The following is a 20824-nucleotide window of genomic DNA, read 5'->3' as shown; positions in this document are numbered from 1 at the left end:
GACGTAATTAAATGTATGATTGCTAAATGTATGATTGCTAAATGTATGATTGAATAGTAAAAATTTATTAGGACAAAAAACATTAGAAAGCTCTTGCTTTTAAAAACAAGAAATTTCAAATGTTAATAAATAACATTAACGCTATTAAAACAATAACAAAGGTATTTTAGTGACTTATTCCGGTACGTTACGCCACATAATTGTGACTTTTAGGTAAAAATGGTCACTTGGTGTTAGGTAACGTTTTACTAGGGGGGGAGGGGGTACAGAAAAACGTTACGGCGCGTTACATGGGGGGGAGGGGGGGGGGTCAAAAATATCAAAAAATTGCGTTACGTAATACTTGAACGCTCCCTAAGTAAATGATTTAAGAATAATAAAAAATCAAAAAGAAAAAAACACTACAAATTAGATTTTCGAGATTAAAATTTGTGTTAAGAACTGTAGTTATTTGCAAATGTAGTGAACTTTGTGTTGGTTTTGAGTAGAAGTTTAGGTTAGCTCACAGATAAAATTGTAGTGAAGCAATAGGACAGTAGTGTTACTGATGAATAAATAGTGTATGTGAAAAAGGAAGGTGGCTACCGACAAACTCAAAAACTGTAATGGCTAACTCGGCCGAGTTGAAAAATGATTTGAAGAAAATTAAGAATAAAATGTATAGTAACAAGGAGAAAATGAACACTTTTTCCCCACTCATAAAAATAATATTAAAACTTGTCGCTGCAGTAATTTAAATGGCTCTTCGTCAAGTTAGCGGACCTTGATTACATTTTTTGACGTCTAATAAATCGATGAACGCCGACTGCACGCACGAAAAAGGGTCACGTTACTCACATTGTCCCGTTACGCTGTGTCCCGTTACTCTCATTGTACGCCTGCGCCGCATCTATCTCTCTTCCACTCGATTGGAACAACCATCGATTGGACTTTTTCGAGGCACATTAAACTTTAAACACTCCCATTCGTTTCCTACTTTTCCTATCATCGTCCTATCCTTAACAGAATAACACAGATTGGAAGAAGTTAAATAGCAAACATGTATAAAATTTATAGTTAAAATAACCTGTTCGTTAAAGTAATAAACATATTTGAATTAATGAGTGCAAATAAAAGTAAATTTATCAATTAAATTGTAGATTTCATTTCACTCCTTCTTTGTATCCATACAAAATAGTGATAATACAATAAAAATGATTCAATTTTATTCATAAAAGTATGCAATAATTTCATCAATGTTTTGTTATGACGTTGTCACATTAAACTATCGTCCGTAAACCGACTTTACAGACAACCAATTTTTCAGTAAATATGACAGTTATTTTATCGTTAATGTCTATTATTCCTAGTTTTCCGCGGTGGTTGGGGGGAAGTAAAATTTGAGCCCCAGCGGCTCCTTTTGAAATAAGTTAAATGAAAGTATCTGAAAATTCTGTGTATGAGTTATTAGTGAGTAAACCAGTGAGCTTCAATGTCAATCTGTGCTTCAAATAGTATAGTTCACTGGAGAATAATGATAACTCCTGGTCAAACAGTGAGTTTCGGTCACTACACTAATGTAAACTGAAGAATCCATTGATTCAGGTAAAACATTTTTTTAACAAAATAGCTATCAAACTTTTCTGATTTGAAGTGCATTTAACAATTAAAATTATTATAATAAAGGTAATTCTTTGTAATCTAATTCAAATAGTATATTTTAAGCTATGCTATGAAAAATTCGCGGATTCATTTCGTGAAATGCTACAATTCAAATAATTATACCTTAGTGCTGCTTCTGCCGTTGGTTCACTGTTAATCTGGAGGACTGAGGGCCAGTTAGAGACCCTCACTCGTGGAAGTGTCGAATATAACAGGCTGCCCAGTCGAGACGACTCACAAGTCAACAGCCAATGAACAATTGGAATTTTTCCGAGTGTGTAGAGGATAGTGGAGTATATCCTGCAGGTCATTTAACCCGCGAATTTTTCCAGTCTCTATATATTAGATGGTTTACAATAATTTTTGAATGGTAATATTATTGAAGACAAATTTTGAAATTAACAGCTAGTTGAGATTGTTGACCCTCCGGAAGGAACTGCTGTGTAGTGTCGGTGCACCGCGACATGACACCCAGTGTGCGGGATGGTGGGGGGGGGGGAGATATGGACCGTGCCACGAGTGTGCAATGCCTGGGTGTGTTTGTCGCAGATCCGAGGCCAACCCTGTTCCTTTGCCTGTCGGTGTTTCCTTCCTCCAGGGGGAGGGGGGGGGGGGAGTGGCCCATCTCTCCCTCCAAAAAATGAGAAAAAAAAACATGAAACAGAAAATATGGTTCTAGAGACTGGAAAAATTCGCGGTTTCAATTACCTCTAGGATAGACTCCACGATCCTCTATGCACTCGGTCAAATTACGCCTGCTCATTGGCTGCTGACTCGTGACACCTTTTAACTGGGTTTGCTCGTGATTACATACTTGTTCTGCTTAAAGTTTTTCATTGGCTCAGAGTCCTACAGATAAACTGTGGCCCAATCGATGAAGCAGCACGAAGGTAATAGAGTTTTGATTCTAGCCTGTCGCGAAATGTATCCGCAAATTTTTCCGGTCTCTATAAATAACAAATTTCTAGAGACCTGTAAAATTCGCGGATTTATTTCGCGATAGGATAGAGTCCAAATACTTTTGACATTATTTTGCTTCAGTGATTGGGCCACAGTTTATCTGAAGGACTCTGGGACAATGAAAAATCTTTAACAGAAGAATTAGCGAATCACGATCATTCCAGTCAACAGGTGTTACGAGTCGGTAACCAATCAGCATATGTAATTTGCACGAGTGCATAGAGGATCATGGAGTCTATCCTTTAGGGATTTGAAATCGCGAATTTTACAGGTCTATAGGCATAAGTTATGCCTAGAGACCGGAAAAATCCGCGGGTTCAATTACCTCCAGGATAGACTCCACTATCCTCTACACACTCGGGCAAATGCCAACTGTTAATTGGCTGTTGACTTGTGAGTCGTCTCGACTGGGTGGCCTGTTATATTCGACACTTCCACGAGTGAGGGTCTCTAACTGGCCCTCAGTCCTCCAGATTAACAGTGAACCAATTGGCAGAAGCAGAACTAAGGTATAATTATTTGAATTGTAGCACTTCACGAATTGAATCCGCGAATTTTTCAGGTCTCTGCAGTTATGCCGTCCGAACTCTCTATCCGCTCGATAAAAGAGTGTATAAAACCAAAAGCAGTGACAAGCAGTGCCACGCCGCGGCGCTAGCAGAGACGCGCTCAGAGCAGCGAAGCCGGTCGCGCGCGGGTTGTTTGTTTACGATGAAGCCCGCCCGAGGTCGTCGCAGCAGTCGTGCCCCCCCCCCCCCCCTTGCTTCTACAAACAAGCCGCGATGACGAGCATTGTCTCGTTAGTGAAGGCGCCAGCAGTGCTGATAAAGTCTCAGGGCTCAGGACACAGCCAACTGTCTGGTCAGCTGAGTGCGGTAGAGGGGCTGAGGCGGCGACTATGCTGGGTTGGTGGTCCCAGCCGCTGGTCGGTGCCGAGGCTCTAACACCCTCCCGATCAACAACAGGGAACGATCCCTCACAGTTCTGTTACTTTAAAACTCTGGAATGTTTATAACAAAAATTGGTTGTCTGTAAAGTCGGTTTACGGACGATAGTTTAACGTGACAACGTCATAAAAAAAATTGATGAAATTATTGCATACTTTTATGGATAAATTTGAATCATTTTTATTGAATTATCACTATTTTGTATGAATACAAAGAATGAGTGAAATGAAATCTACAATTCAATTGATAAATTTACTTTTATTTGCACTCATTAATTCAAATATGTTTATTACTTTAACGAACAGATTATTTTAACTATAACTTTTATACATGTTTGCTATTTAACTTCTTCCAATCTGTGTTATTCTGTTAAGGATAGGACGATGATAGGAAAAGTAGGAAACGAATGGGAGTGTTTCAAGTTTAATGTGCCTCGAAAAAGTAAAATCGATGGTTGTTCCAATCGAGTGGAAGAGAGATAGATGCGGCGCAAGCTTACAAAGAGCGTAACGGAACACAGCGTAACGGGACAATGTGCGATACGGAACACTTTTTTGTGCGTGCAGCCGGCGTTCATCGATTTATTAGACTTTTCACGTCAAAAAAAAAAGTTTAGAGCGTGGAGCAGAATATCACTTGCCGATCTGCGTAACGCACACGGATGCACGTTGTCTCTCGGTGCGAGGGGTCCCGGGTTCGAGTCCCGGATGAGACGTTAGTGCTGATGCGTGTCGTCTAAAACTGGTCTCAAATACTTCAGCGCCAACTAAACGTCAATTCATAATATATACATATATATTTATGTCAAAATAACAAGTCAATAAAGTGACGATGGTTTTATCGTACACATGACGTTTGTTAGATACTATAAATTGTTCCAAGACCAACAGCAAAATATTATATATAATCTAAAAATAATCCAAAATTTTCTTATGAGTTTGGCTTCCAGGTAACTGAAAAACAGTTGGAGGTTGTCGGTCTCTACTGAAAGCTCTAAACAAAAAAAAATATTGGTCAATCTCCTGTAGTCACTAGTCAGATAAATTGTAGTTAGAATAATCTCCTCGCTTATTCCGAGATTAGGGAAGTGAAGATGTTAGGGACACCTGTATTTCGCAATTTCATTTTGTGTCAAGGTATTTCACAAAACACTGTAGCTTTTTCTAAGAGTCATGGCAAATTGTGAGGGTGCAGCAGTACGGTGACCACATTATTATTGCCCCGTCAAGAGCGGGACGACACCTCTCACCGACCTCAGCCAATAACCACAGGAGTAAAGCTACAGTATTTTGTGAAATACCTTGACACGAAATGTATTCGCGAAATACAGGTGTCCCTTCTAATTGCGTAAATGGCATGTAAATAGTAACACAACAAGAGAGTATACAAAGAAAAGAAATATTGTAGTGAGTTTGAAGAAAAGACGTGTACATTAAACGAATCATTCCTCAAGTACAATATATGTGTTTATAATAAATACCCTTAAATGTCGAGTTTTGAATCTATAAAATATTTTTATTATATTGTCTCTATAAATGGCAAGAAAAGCTAAGAACCAACAGCACTATGTATACAGAGTCTAAACTGGTAATGCGTGAGTAGTCATAGGAACTAATTTTGAATTTCTAAGTAGATGTATTTCAGTCTTTGTTTGGGACGTGGTATTCAGTCGGCACAACAATAGCTGGAATTGCATTGTTAAGTACCTCGTTTATGACACTATGAATACGTTTTGATGGCAGCTTGTGTCACTGACGAAAAAAAAGAAAACTGCGATTGCGTATTTTCTCCAAGTTACGCCACTTGTTTTATCACACAATGCTTCAGAATTACTTTGCTTCGTCACTGTTTTACGTTTTCTTCATATTTATAACAATTACGGAACGTATTATGTTCATACCTGCATGCCACATCAAAAATACATGTCAAAAGTTTGTGAAATGATATAGAGTGACGTGGTGAATGTGTAAGGAAAATGACCATGCAATTAAAAGAATCCGTCTTCGAATTCCGACTCGTACATCTTGAATTTATTTTCCGTATTTTCACGAAATTACTACAAGAAAATGCTGCAATGATTCTCATAAAAGGCAATGGCTAAGGACAGTAAAAACTAGCTGGTTCAATTAACTCCAGGATAAAATCCATAATCATGTTTTGAATCAATACATCATTCGTTGAATGATGGCCCAGACACCTCCATATTAACTGGTACTGTTAGCCAATAGTAGAAGCAGTTCAAAGATAAGTATTTGAATCAGCATATTGTGAAATGTATATGCGGATTTACCGGTCTCTGATAATTTTAGTAAACATGGGGTTACAGGTAAAAACCTGGACGACCAAATGAAACAGTTTCAAGTGTTTTTCTGTCGACAATGAGTCGAAAGTTTTCTTGCCAAGATTTCTTTTTCAATGTAAGAAACATCCATGATAAATATGCTTTCACACTTCCCGAATTCTCCTGGACACACTGTTCACTTCGCCTTAGTTATCACAAAACATCAGTATATTCAGAAACTGCATTTGACATAACTCTCTCTTATAACCCCACGATGCATTCTTCAAGTCTACTTCGCTATACTGCTATTCAGTTTACGAAGAACGCTGGTTCCAAATTATCCAGAGAGCTTCGTGAACTTACGGAAACTGAGTTCACTTTCTTTGAACATTAATCCAAAAGAATATTATTCGTATATTAACAAACATTCGAAAAACTTGTTAAGAACACTCTTCTTTTGTCCACTTATATGTAGAGACCGGAAAAATTCGCGGGTTCAAGGGCCTCCAGGATAGACTCCACTATCCTCTGCACACTTTGGCAAATGCCAACTGTTCGTTGGCTGCTGACTTGTGAGTCGTCTCGATTGGGTGGTCTGTGATTCGACACTTCCACGAGTGAGGGTCTCTAATTGGCCCTCATTACTCCAGTTTAACAGTGAACCAATGGCAGAAGCAGCACTGAGGTATAATTATTTGAATTTTAACATGTCACGAATTCAATCCGCGAATTTTTCCGGTCTCTACCACTTATATGTTTACATTTTTTTTGGACTTAACATGCAACTCGGAAATCAAAATACGGCGTAGTTTCTATTAATAAGATTCATTTATTTGAAATTACGAAGAGCTCTTCGTTTATTTATTATGTTTAAACACCGGGGAAAAAAATCGCGGATTCATTTCGCGACAGGCTAAGAATCCAAACTCGTTCGCCCCCATTTTGCTTCAGTGATTGGACTACAGTTTACCTGAGTAACTAACTCTGAGCCGATGGAAAACCCTCAACAAAAGAGTATCGACTCACAGGTATACTGCAGCTAACAGGTGTCACGAGTCAGTGGCCAACGAGCAGGTGGGATCTGACCGAGTGCATAATAGAGTGTCTTGGAGTCTATTCTAAGAGGTCATTGAAACCGCGAATATTTCACCGCCTTAACTACGTTGATTCTTCGTTGAGCAGTCCGTACATTTACTGTGATTTCTAAGGGTCGTTACCACAACGCCGAAATACCACAACGCCGAACGTACAATAACGCCGAATACCATAACGCCGAATGCCAAATTGACCGCAACGCCGACAGCTAGAAAACTGCTGTGTACTACAACGCCGAAATACAGTAACGCCGAAAAATGTTGATGCGGGGAGGGGAGGGCCACAGGAGCAAAATGAAAAACAACTGAATTAATTTGTGTGCTAACCTTACCTAACCTAACCTTTGTGGCAGTCCTGCAATGACATTTTTCGGGGTTAATGTATTTCGGCGTTGTGGTAATTCGGCGTTGTGGTACACAGCAGTTTTCTAGCTGTCGGCGTTGTAGTCAATTTGGCATTCGGCGTTATGGTTTTCGGCGTTATTAAACGTTCGGCGTTGTGGTATTTCGGCGTTGTGGTGCGTCCCCGATTTCTAACAGTGTGGGGAGACCCCCGTCACAAGCACGAGCGAGTGAGAGAAGCCGCGACTGGTCTCTTATCGCGTCACGCGTGGTCTGGGTCCAGGCGCTGAGCTGGGATTACCCGTGTGCGACTGAGCGGCAACGTCTCACTGGACGAGAGCAGCGCGGCGTTGCCAGCTCCTCCTCCCACGGCACGAGTCCGAGTGCTTCCTGCAATACTCCGCTTCTTTTGTTTCGTGTTTTCGCTCTTGTTCTTGAATAAATGCGTGATATAACAACATTTAAATTATTATAAAAGTATTTTTGTAATAAACAATTTCTTTTCTAACGGTTTCTTCAGGCGCGTTATGAAAAAAAAATGACGAGAGTTAATTTTTTACGATGCGCGAGCACCATGCAACGAAATTTTCACAGGATGAAAACGGCTACATACAAATAAATATTATATAGGTATGTGGTTTTAAATCTTATACTTAGAGACCTGAAAAATTCGCGGATTAAATGACCTCTAGGATAGCCTCCATTATCCTCTGCATTTCTCAAGCAAACACGCGTGTTCATTGGGTGCTAACTTGTGAGGCGTCTCCACTGGGTAGCTTGTGATTCGAGAATTCTTTGGTCAATAGTCTGTCATTTGCCCAGAGAGATCCAGTTAAACTGCGAGCCAATAGCAGAACCAGCAGAATTGTTCACATGTTTGAATTTTAGCCTATCACGAAATGAATCCGCGAATTTTTCCGGTCTCTAATCACAGGCTTTCGCGGCCATTGTCTGAAGTAGCTTCGCTTCCGGGTTGTAGCCGCGAGGCGAATATACCACCGACGTTTCAGTCGACTTTGCAGTCGCCATCATCAGTGTAAAGATACCTACCGAGGTTATCACAAGTTCTCCTGCCTTTTTCAATACTCTCGCCCTGAGTTGGGAATGTTTCCCGATTGGCTGCAGCCGTGGGCCAATCACAGCCTTCCTTTCGTCTGGTTGGCCTGTTGGTTTAGCTAATCGGAGCTGGGCTTCTGTGATTATATGGTGGGTGTGCTGGCAAATCAGTGGCCTCTTCTCTTCTGATTGGCTGGTCTGTTTGGCCAATCAGAGGCCACCTGGCCTTTTTTTTTTTTTTTTACATAATTACCTAAATCTTCAAATGAAAGTCTAAACTAAAGGTGTTTGAATTTATTTTTTGCAATTTAATGGACGAAAATAGGTGATTCCGTGTCGGCTTGCATTCCAGTGCCGCGCGGTGTGTACTTCCATTCCGGTTTCGTCGCTGTTCTCGTCACGTATGTATGATCCCGCCCGCGCCTTGCTGCCGAGTCGGCGCGGTGCCAGGAACTCGACAGGTGGGCAGGAAGTGGCGATGCAGCTGTCTCATAAGGCACAGTCCATCCCGGGAGCCAGCTGCAAGTCTACAGCGCGGTGCGTCGCCTGTACGGCCACGTGTCTGAGACGGGAGGCCTAAGATGAACATCAGGTTCTGTCCCTGCCCGAACACGCCCGAATATTCACCTTCGGCCAACCTCGGGCTTATTTATAGCCTATATGTATATTTATATTTCTCTGTTTATTTTAATGTAGCTTTACTAACCTGACTAACCGTCCATGGTGTTTTAAAGTGTTTTAATGTACCTAACCTGACCGACCACTTTTAATATTTGAATTCATTTTTCCTGCGCAAAAATAAAAAAAAAATCCCGAGATTGGCCGAAGGTGAATATTCGAGCGTGTTCGGGCAGGGACAGAGCTTGATGGACATCTTAGGCTTTTCGTCTGAGACAGCGCACATCGCTCCGTTTGCAAGTCGGTTAAAAACTGCGGCTTTTTTTAATCCGTCAATTTCCTACAGGCATGCACACACAAAAAAAAAACATTTTCTGTACTTTTACAAAAAGGTTCCTTCGGAAACCAGTTGCCACGAAACGGTTTGTAATATTACGAGATACATTGTGTAACTTTGTACAACAGGTGGCTAAGGTTTTTTTTTTTTATCATATATGGAATACGTTTTTTTCGAGATAACAGTATTTCTTACGAAAATTGGCGCATAATTTTATATTTTTATTGATGTATCATTCAAGCATAATTTTTTTAAACCCATGGACAAGCACAGCAGTTTTCTAGCTGTCGGCGTTGCGGTCAATTTAGCATTCGGCGTTATGGTATTTCTGCGTTATTGTACGTTCGGCGTTGTGGTATTTCGGCGTTGTGGTAACGACCCCTCTTCCTCTACCGGTTCCCCCACCACGTACCTAACAATTCCCCTCATGCGATCGGAATTTTCGTAACGCTCGAAAATTTATGTCCCCTCAGTAAAGAAGTTCCGCTTCAAAAATAAAAATATTCAGAAAGTTTTCAAAAAAAAGTTATGACATTGTTATGTTTATCAACCCTTTTTCATAGCCATAGTTTTGCAAGAGCAAGCGGGGCCCCTCAGTGAGGGGGGTTTGCGGGCCTCGAAAACGGCGACGCCATACAGCTGAGCAGAGGCAGACTGGAAACGAGACGTCCTTGCTAACAGCTGAGTGGGCTGCGGACCACTCTGCAACAGACTCGGTGGGCTACTGATCAGGGTGTCCACAAGGAAAAAATATTTCGTACCAACTTAGGCGAGAAAAAAGTACTAGATTTGAAAAAAAAAGTACTAAATTATAATTTGTTATGGTTTTAACAATTTAGGAAGTTAAAATGAAATTGCAATGCTCTAACTTAAATATCACACGACACACACATACATTCCATAGTTTTTAAAAATAATACGCTTAATAATAAATAGAGACCTGTACAATTCGCGATTTCAAATCCCTAAAGGATAGACTCCATGATCCTCTATGCACTCGTGCAAATTACATCTGCTGATTGGTTACCGACTCGTAACACCTGTTGACTGGAATGATCGTGATTCGCTAATTCTTCTGTTAAAGATGTTTCATTGGCCCAGATTCCTTCTGATAAACTGTGGCCCAATCACTGAAGTAAAATAATGTCAAAAGTATTTGGACTCTATCCTATCACGAAATGAATCCGCGAATTTTACAGGTCTCTAATAATAAAACATATTGGTAGAGACCTGCAAAATTCGCGGTTTCGATGGCCTTCATGATAGACTGCACATACCCCTGTACACTCGGGCAAATAACGCAAGTTCATTGGCTGCCAACTTGTAAGTCGTCTCAGCTGGTTTGTCTGTGATTCGATCCTTCTTTGGTTGAGGGTTTATAACTGGTTGAGATTCGTCCAGATGAACAGTAAGCCAATAGCAAAATTATCTAAGAGGTATATGTGTTTGAATTCTAGCCTATCACCGAATGAATCCGCGAATTTTGCAGGTCTCTACATATTGGAGTTACTGTAATATTATTATATTAAAGAAAAAAAGTACTAGATCTGAGCGTAAATGTACTAGACCACTAAAACACTTATAAAAGTACTAGATCTAGTAGGAAAGTACTAACTGTGGACACCCTGCTACTGATACTTGCTGGCACCTGAACGACCACGTGCAGCTAGACTGTAACTGTCAAACTTTGGCTTCCAGCACCTTTCAATACGCGGTCTCAAATAGAGTTGGAGGGTTATGGCTAGAGACACCTGTATTTCGCGAATACATTTCGTGTCTAGGTACATCGCAAAACACCGTAGTTTTTTCCTTGTAGTTATTGGCTGTGGTCGGCGAGAGGTGTTTTCCCGCACTTGACAAGGCCAATGGGAATGTGGATACCGTACTGCTGCACGCAAACGATTCGCCATTACTCTAATTAAAAGCTAAAGTGTTTTGTGACATGCCTTGACACGAAATGTATTCGAAAAATACAGGTGTTCCTAGTTATGGCGTCACCGGAAACGTCACTGGCGTAGCCATGTTTGTTTGACGAGTTGGATGACTTGAGTTGCCATCAAATATTTTTGCATTTAGGACGGGTTCTAGGATACGTTGGATGCAATCAGTAGAGACCGGAAAAATTCACGGGTTCAATGACCTCCAGGATAGACTCCACTATCCTCTACACACTCGGGAAAATGCCAACTGTTCATTGGCTGCTGACTTGTGAGTCATCTCGACTGGGTAGCCTGTGATTCGACACTTCCATGAGTGAGGGTATCTATTGGCCCTTATCACTCCAGATTAACAGTAAACCAACGGCAGAAGCAGCACTAAGGTATAATTATTTGAATTTTAACATGTCAGGAATTGAATCCGCGAATTTTTCCGGTCTCTAGCAATCAGCCAATCAAAATCTTGCCTATCGAAAAAGGAAATGACATCCGTTTCCGTAACAACGAATTTTCAATATGGACGATAAAAAAAATAAAAGTAAAATAACTAAAGTAATGATAGTATGAATGTCGTATGCCCAAACATTTTATGTGTACAAAGGAAATCATGTTTCCATATCTTTAAAAAATCACTGAAAATTTATTTTTATTATATAACGAATATTAATGTGTGTTAAATTTACACATGTTTAAAAAAATTTATAAATCCTCAAATAGTATTAACAAGTTCAAAATTTCCTTCCAACACTATTGTGATGCGTTATTTAATTTCAAAAAGAGATTAAAATTGTAAAGTTTCAGATAGATCAGACGAAAAATAAGGTTTGATAAGTGTGGCGTGATTCAAAACATATATGAGGTTATTTGTCAAAATTTATTTAATGGAGAAAATTGAAAGCCATTTCCCGTCCAATACTACACCTGCAACTCTGTTGTCAAATGTAGTTGGAGGCAAGTATTTGACAATGTGATAGGGCCTTAAGGCAGGGTTCATAGACTAAGCAAAAAAAGTAAACATGAAAAAAGTTCAGCAACCACATATTTTAGAGTAGCTACCGGTTTATAAACTACACAAGGCGCAATAACGCAACGCAAGTATTGTTTAACTTTTACTTTCTTGCGTTTTAGCTTACGTTTACGACACCTTATTTGAAGTTAAGTTTTCCAAAAACTTTCAAAGATCAGATGTTATATGCATAGAAGACCACTTTTTTTGTAATTTATATCTATACTTGTTTTTACTTGTTAAAATTTCGTACAGTTAATGAAAATAACATTTTAAAAACAAAAAATTGAAAATTTCATATGTTTTCATGAGGAAATTTAACGAACAAAAGAAGCCCTGAGAACAAATTCGTTTTCAACTGTTTTACACTTTCAAGTTGTCGAGATGGTGACGTTTTGCGGCTTGCGTGCTTATGAACGACCCTGAATATTTTTGCACTGATTGCGTTTTGTGTTATTGCGTCGTAGCATTCGTTGCGTGGTATACAAACCCGGCCCAAGAGAGTGACCGCTAGCGACTTATTTCGCAGATTCATTTAGCCGCATGCTAAATTGTAAAAATCAATGCCGCCGACCCATGATTAGCCGGGGGGGGGGGGGGGGGATGTGGTTATGAAATAGTTCCCCCAGAATATATTTCAAAAATTGAATTTATAAAAACGTTTTTAAACAAACCTGAAACTTGTTTCGAAGTTATTTTGACTAATTAATGTTAAAAAAAATTATATGCATATTAATATTCAAATAAATTTCTTTTTTTCATTATTAAAGTTTTCCATAAAATAATATCCCGCTTTCAATGGCATAGGTATTAAAACAGTTTAATTTAGACTATTTACAAAAATCTTACATCTAATTGAAGGAAAACTAACCTAGTTTTTCATACAATTGTTCAATGTGTGCACCTTTGGTTAAACGGCGCACACCCAATATAAAGTCCAATTTTTCTCACACTTTTGTCAACACGTCCGAAGTAACTGAAGCAATAGACTCTTCAGTTCTGTGTCTCAACTCTGGAAAATCATTAGGTAGTGCCGGAACGTAGACACGATATTTTATAAAACCCCAAAGGAAGAAAATCGCATGGCTATATGTCAGGTGAACGTGGAGGCCAGAGAAAAAAGAGTCCTGTCGTCTTGACCATTACGACCAATCCAACGGTCAGAGACTTCGACGTTCAACCACTCTCGTACAAAGAGATTTCAATAGGGAGGGACTCTATATTCACTCTTAGCCATTTGCAGGACACAAAAAGCTTTACGCTCAGAAGTCGCCATTTTGCGAAGGTAGCGCTCCAAGCGAGAAAACAACAAAGCAGTAGGCTACTCGCCCGTGCTAGTTACTCTTTTACTGTGACCTTGAACCAAAACTCGACAACGCTACCGTTGATACTTTTAAAAATTTTTATAACTGGAACAATCTTTCATGAACATACTGTGTAATGAAAAGTGGTGAATGACAAACATTTTACATTACTGATGGTCGGTGATAGTGGTGCGTTTGCCCCCTGGCAAAAAATGTTTATTGTTGCAGTGAACTAATGATTGAGCCCCTTCATCCGCAAGCAGTAACTACCTGTTACCATCACTAAAGTAGTCCGCTACCACGTCCAGTTTCTCACGGTGAAATCAGCCAATGCAGACTCGAGTGTTGGTACACCGTACTGTCAAGGGACGTCGGACCAGCACACCGGGGGCGGGCTGGGGGCAGCGGAGGCGACTGGGGGCGACTGGGGGCGACTGCCCCCGCATCGATCCGTGTGAGCGGGGGCAGAAACTACATTTCGCCCTCGCATCTCCCCCCTCCCCAGAAATCAATGCACAGAAATTATCCCAACATAAATTAATATCGTTTTAAGAGCAGAGCACGCAAAGTTCACTAAGTGCTGCACATAGATAAATAATATAGGTATTATTTTATTACTCCATGCCTATTTTGAATTATGTTTTTGGAAAGTTACACATTCGTGTTGGATTATAAGGTATGTTACCACGATAACAGAAAAAAAAAACTAACGTATTAAAAACTGATGTTTAGAATCTTTTTCCTTAGAAATGAGATTTTTTTTTTGCGCAAACATTTACGTAAACGTCCGTCCATGTAGAGTTGTCAATGAATTTCAGCCTGACAACGAAAGAACCTGTCAAAACTCTTGATGTCACTTGTAGTCGCTCTGTGTAACCCAATACAGTCGGGGCTTTTTTAATTAGGCAATTTTTTTTTCGAATAGGCACAGTCTGTAATCCAGCACCGATCGAACCTTCGCATTCAGATTTTTTTTTCCCCTTAGCGGTTACACATCACTTGAGCACATTAATAAAACTGTGCGTTTACAGCATGCAGTCATATTATAACTTGTTTTAAATAGTAGTATTGTACTCTATATGAATTTTTTGTTAGCATTTCCGTCCTAACATTATTGATTGATGTTCGGTTATACGGCAAAATCACTGCCCGTGGTACAGAGCTGCTAGGTCTATTTTCACACCTGCCTGACAGCCGGGTAAACGATTGCGGGGAACAGAAGCGAACGAGACATTTCATACTTGGCCGAGAAATGTGGTGGTCGGGTAAACGATTGCCCTGCTATCTATCGGTGAGGCGAAAGTAGCAGGCGAGGTATCGGAGAACTCATCTAGCCGTCACATCTCGTCTGCAGTATGTAGTCCCTTCTTTGTGTGTTCTTGTGGACGTGTTGCTGTCGGTTTAGGCCCGTTCTGCACTGACACGGAAACGAAGGTGGTTCACTTAAACTGAGACGGAACTCAAAGAATAGAGTTTCTACAATGGCATGCAGACGGATTAGCTTCGGCAATGCTGAATGAACTCTTCCGTTTACGTTGCTCAGATGTCGAGTTTTCGGCTGCGGTGGTAGCTATGTTTGGTTATGTTCAAAAATACGTTAAAAAAAGTTTCAAGTACAAAAATATCTAGTGTTCTATTAGCTATTACTTTGTTGTTGATTTTTATAACATATATGTAAATTCTGCACGTGCTATGATCTCAAAGCTCTCGCACCTGTGTTTCCGTACCTTGTGCGTCTCTGCCTGAGGACGGGAGCAGATAGCAGTTCCCGAAACGTCGCTTGTTTCTGTTTTGGTAAAACTATTGTGTTCGTTTGTCTTTTCGTTTTGTCGTGTTTTTGTCTCATTTCAACTGTTGTGCTGAATTATTTTGGGTTCAATATTTTTGTGTTGTCATCATTTGTGGTTTTTTTTTTTTTTTCGTTCTCTTAGTACATTTTTTATTGTTTTTCTTTGTTTGTTGACCATATTCCTGTTACGGAATATTTTGTGGTGTTCATATCCTTGTTGACAACAGCAATTGTTTGCTTAATTTTGTGTTTTGTCTTTTTGGGTATTTTTATTTATTTATTTATTTATTTTAGTTTTTAGTTTTTCTTCAACAGAAAAAGTTCTTAGCAATGGCGTATGTCCAAAAACTTACATCAAGTCATGCACTCCCATTGCACAAATCTTTTAAAGATTATATATATATATATTCAACTGAATTAATATTTCGTTGAAATGCAATCTCATTGGTTGTAATTTGTTTACGTTTCCGTGCATTGTTGAAGCAGCGGACGCGATGGTGAAATGTTCCGGAAGATCATTGTAGAACGGGCCTTGGATGTGAAGCTCCTCTCTGCACGTGTCAGCACCGGGTGAATGTCTAGTGAGAGATTGGCCTTAACTGGATAGTGTTGTCAGCCATAGCACACGCAATTTTGGTACACAGTTGAGTACTTTCGGGTACAAGAAGTTATCAGTTGGGGTGTCATTCAGGTACCTACATACACAATGAAAGTATGAAAACAAAATATTGATGTCTTCTTTGGTACAAATATCGTGTACATTGTTCTGTCAAATTTCATAACAGCGTAACAACATGATATTTTGTAGTTTAAATGCAATCTTGGGTTTTACTGCACAGGTTTTAAAATGCGTCGAGAGGCTTAATGTAAACGTTGAATACTACTATTTCAGCCACACGTGAAAAAAGTTTATTTTCAGGTTAAGTTTGGTGTAAAATTATTGTAAATATTACATGTAAATTTGTGTTGTGATTTAACAGTGTAGCCGAGACTGTTATCAGTGATAGATGCCCCTGATCCTGATGTCGCCGCCTTACTGTTTACTTGGTACTAGCTGCAACTTAATCATGTTGTTCTCCAGAGATACTTGGGTATAGCGTAGCCGAGGCTGTTATCAAAAAGGTAGGATGTTTGTCAGTGCGTTATGGCCAGGGAAATGACTGTTTTTCACCTTAATTGGTTTTCCATTACAAGTGAACATTGTTCAATATGTTTTGTTTTTTTTTTATTAATTTTTTCGTGTTCCTAAATTCGGGTACATTTGCGTACGCGAGCGGATACATAGTGATCCGGGCACGTGCACGTCTGGCAACAATGTAGGCTGGCTGCAGGTTACCTGGCAGTGGGTTTCGCGCGCTCGGCTCGGCGGCAGCGGCGACAGATAGTTGCGACGGCGGCCGGCAGGAGGCGAGCGGCGATGCTCGGCGGTTGGCGCGCGACTGACTGCGTCTGCCCGCCGCTACGCTGCGCGCGCGGCGCTCGCCCGGCGCGGCCAAACAGGGCCCGCCCCGGGCCCGCGCGCCGCATCCCCCCCCCCCCCCACCACAAAACGAAGCTTCACTTTCCAATGTTGCCCAAGTCCGTGGGAAGCAGTCGCGGAGGAACGAATTTTTTTTTCAGACGGAAAAAATTAAAATAAAAGACTTGTACCTATGCATGCAAGCGCGTTAGAAGTTATACTTACGTGCCGTAAATAAACACTAACTTTGATTTTGCATGCAAATGATTAATAGAAATAAAATAATAAAAATACTGGAGTGATATTATAAATACGTACTGTTGGTAAAGTATATAAATTAAATCAAGCAAAAAATAATATAAATTAATAATTTTCAAATTTAATATAAACGCAAGATAACATTAATTAATTTAGAAAAATAAACAAGATAAATTTTAATTAATAATGATATAGTATATATACATATTAAATATTTGTTCTAAATTATTAATATTGTTTAATTATTAAATAATAATGTAATACTTTATAATCCAAAAATGATACGGGAACATAACCACACTTGAAAAAGTTTATAAACATAATTTCTAATACTAATATCCATAATAAATATATTTTTTTAATGACGTGGACCGGGTATCAATATCAATCATTAAAGTATAAGATTTAAAAAGCACATTATATAATTTTTATTTGTATGAAACTTTCTTTTTGTATGAAATCTTTGTTTCACTTTATTCACTCTAATAATTTTTTTTTCATAATGTGCCTAAAGAAGTTTAACTTCAAAAATTAAAATTTTGCCATAAGTATAAAAAAATACAATTCTATTCAGAAACTAACACACACTGACACAAGGGGCTACAGTCGTAGCCGTAGGTGCATAGGCGTGCCCAGACATTTCCATTAGGGGGGGCCTTGCTAAATTTTTAAATCAGAAGCTGAATTTAGAATGTTAAATAGCCTAAATACATTCACTCATTGACTTGTTTATATTTTTGTGCAGTATCAACGAGATATGTTTACTAGGTAATATTTATATCCGTATAATTTTAACAATCTTGAAAATATGTTTTTTTTTTTCGTTAGACAATGTTTAAAGGGTACTTACACATTTCCCCCCCCCCCCCCCCCCCCTCCCCTCGAATTTTCCAATAGCTTGGTCCAGATCTACCTTGAAATGAACTACTTTTTAGTGAATGCAAACACAGCAATTCAGACAAAAGAACTTTAACAAACCTCTTAAAATATTTTTTTTTTGCTTTGAAATACATACATCATTGTTTTACAATGAATGATTGTTCAATCCATCAAATTTTAAAAACATTAAAAAATATTTTGATTTATGTGGTGATATATTTTACTCAAGTATTTTCAAGTTAACTCAAAGCACTGATTACCAACACAAATTTTAACAAACCTGCAAAATATTCTTATTTACATGGTAATACATTCTACTTAATTATGTTCAAATTAACATAACGTTCTTATTAAAAACACACATTTTAACAAACCTGCAAAAGATTTTAATTTACATGGTAATAAATTCTACGAAATTACGTTAACGCAAACGTTATCTCAAAGTTCTGATTACAATCACAAACACAAATATTAAAAACCTGCAAAGCATCCTCTTTTTTTCAATCAATTACTAAATTTAATAGACTCAAGAAATTGAGAACAGTTTTGATTACAAAAATAAATTTTTAGAAACATTCTACTGTATTTAATTAAGTTCAAGTTAACCCAAAGTTATGGTACGAACACGCAAAAAAGTCAAGGTAACTTTCTCTCAACAGCTTGGAACTATCTATCATAATTTAAGTAGTTTTCCAATGAACATAAATATAATGATATCCAGGCAATTGTAGGTTAAACAAACCGGCAAGCATTTTTATTTATCTGGCAATACCTGCTGCTAATTTAAGCACAGTCAGCACGTAACTACAGACTGCATTAAAATATCAAAATTATGTACAGTCATATCGAACGTTTGTATGTCATAATTCATACCGCGCCTCAAGTTTACAACCAGCCATAAGGAAAAGTTGTGGCTAGCCTTCCCTTAGCCTAATATCTTGGAAATCGAAAATCAGTTCGTTATGTGACTGTATGATTTTATAAGACAAAATGAAAGCCAAAATAAAGAATTACAGATTCCAGGATGTACATTTCTCCTTTAAATTAATTAAGTATTATGTATTATGTATCGAGGGTTTAGTTGAGAGTGTTTTACGGCCCTTTAACAGCAACATCTTACGAGCCGATAAGTGTGATATTAAGTGAAGGACACTATGTCCAAACTAGGATTTGAAGCCCGGACCCCTCACACCGCAGACCAGCGCCTAAACGATTACACTATGGGGGCCGGTTACAGATAAACAGGTATAGGCTACAGGCGAACACTGATTTACAGAAATATATTATTAGGAATGTCCCTTACGTGATTACAAAATAATTGGGGGGGGGGGGGGGGAATTTAAGTCATGTTGTACCTATTTTTATGTACTATGTAATAACAAAATGACGCACAAAAATCAAACTGTTTCCATTTTCAACGAAGTCTGATTCCGTTTAGTTTTAAGTTTTGACAAGTATTAGTAGTATAGGAAAGTATTTCCGGGGACACGGGTTCTGGGTGTGGATTGTGATTGTCGGTCCGCCATATTGGATTGTGACGTCACGGCGGCCATCTTGGATGACCTTGACCTTTGACCTTGACCTGGAATTTGATCCTTAAAAATCGCCAAAAATGACCAAAATTGGGCAAAAATTGCCCAAAATTCCTCAAAAATCGCCAAAATTTCAATTTTTTTGAAAAAAATTTCCGCCAAAAAATCTCAAATAATTCCACAGTTCAAAAATTAGGATTTCGAAAATCCTCAAAAGTCGCGTTGCCCTAGAAAAAACGAAAACTCCTAAAAGCGGCTTAAAACTCCTAAGAGCTAGCCGCTTATAAGCCGCCGACCTTGAAAATAAGGATGTCATGGCAGCCATATTGGATGATGACGTCACCGTTGCAATTTCCGTTACGGCCGCCATCTTTAACTTTTTTATTTACTATCCGATTTTAATGAAATTTTTTTAAAAAATATAAAAAAATTCTAATAATAAAATTTTTAATAAAAAATATTTAAAAAATATACTTTTACGACACGGAGTTTGGAGTCCTCGGTTTGAACCTGGTGAGGGCAAAAAAAAAATTAAAAATGGCGACAGGCTCCTTCCTCAATGGTGGGTGCTAGCAGACTGACTCCCACCACTTTTTTCAAAGCATATATATCGTCATCTAGTATGACGTCATGTCCGCCATCTTGTCTTCGATGCTGGAAGCCATCATCATAATTGTATCGTCGGCTAGAGTGTGCTGATGCCATGTTAGTTTAATTCTTACCCGCTAGAGTGCAGTAAACATTTATTACCGAGGTGCCCCCGCCATCTTGAAATTTGGCCGCCATCTTGAAAATCCGTAATTATTTAGCTACAAATTCGGGAAAAGTTCCAAAATTCATTAAAAAAAATCACTCATTAATTTACATATTGATTCGATCGATTCCCGTCCTCGGTTCGATACCCGATCGATGCAATAATGTTTAATTTTATGTAAAAAATAATAATTTCAATAAACCATGTTCAACATTCGTAAAGAGACTCTAAATCCTCTACTACCATCATCCTATCAGACGTCAAGACCACCATATTGGAAATTCGTAATTTTAATGCTAGAGAGGCGGGAAAAAGTTCCAAATTCATTAAATAAATTTGTAATATATATACTGATTGATTGGATCGACTAAGGTCCTTGGTTCGATCCCTGACCGATACAAAACAACTTTAATTTAAAAAAATACTAAAAAAGTGTTAGGTTTGAGAAAATAAAAACAACACAAGTCCTTTTAAAAAAATTTTTATTACATACATACTACACTACTACAGGTACAAAAAAACACTGACAAATTACTAAAGCCTTTTGGATTCCTCGATTCAAACAGTCTTCTTATTGTACGGACTAAGACTTTTACATGACTTTAAATGTCTATCCGATCCGTTCATCAC

At 38.7% G+C, this 20824-nt stretch overlaps 1 protein-coding gene across 1 annotated transcript in view; it reads right to left on the bottom strand.

The window, feature by feature from the left end:
• LOC134532506 (calcium/calmodulin-dependent protein kinase type IV-like) overlaps nt 1-16755 on the bottom strand; it is a 164500-nt gene extending 147745 nt beyond the window's left edge. The window contains exon 1 of the mRNA XM_063368967.1: nt 16649-16755. The gene's annotated coding sequence lies outside the window, so the exon portion shown is untranslated. The remainder of the gene's footprint in view (nt 1-16648) is intronic.
• Nucleotides 16756-20824: the final 4069 nt, after the last annotated feature.

Source organism: Bacillus rossius, chromosome 1 (genome assembly GCF_032445375.1).
Source record: "Bacillus rossius redtenbacheri isolate Brsri chromosome 1, Brsri_v3, whole genome shotgun sequence".
NCBI classification, from domain to species: Eukaryota; Metazoa; Arthropoda; class Insecta; order Phasmatodea; family Bacillidae; genus Bacillus; species Bacillus rossius.
The sequence above is the reverse complement of the archived record's forward strand: the minus strand, read 5'-3'. Positions and strand labels throughout refer to the sequence as shown.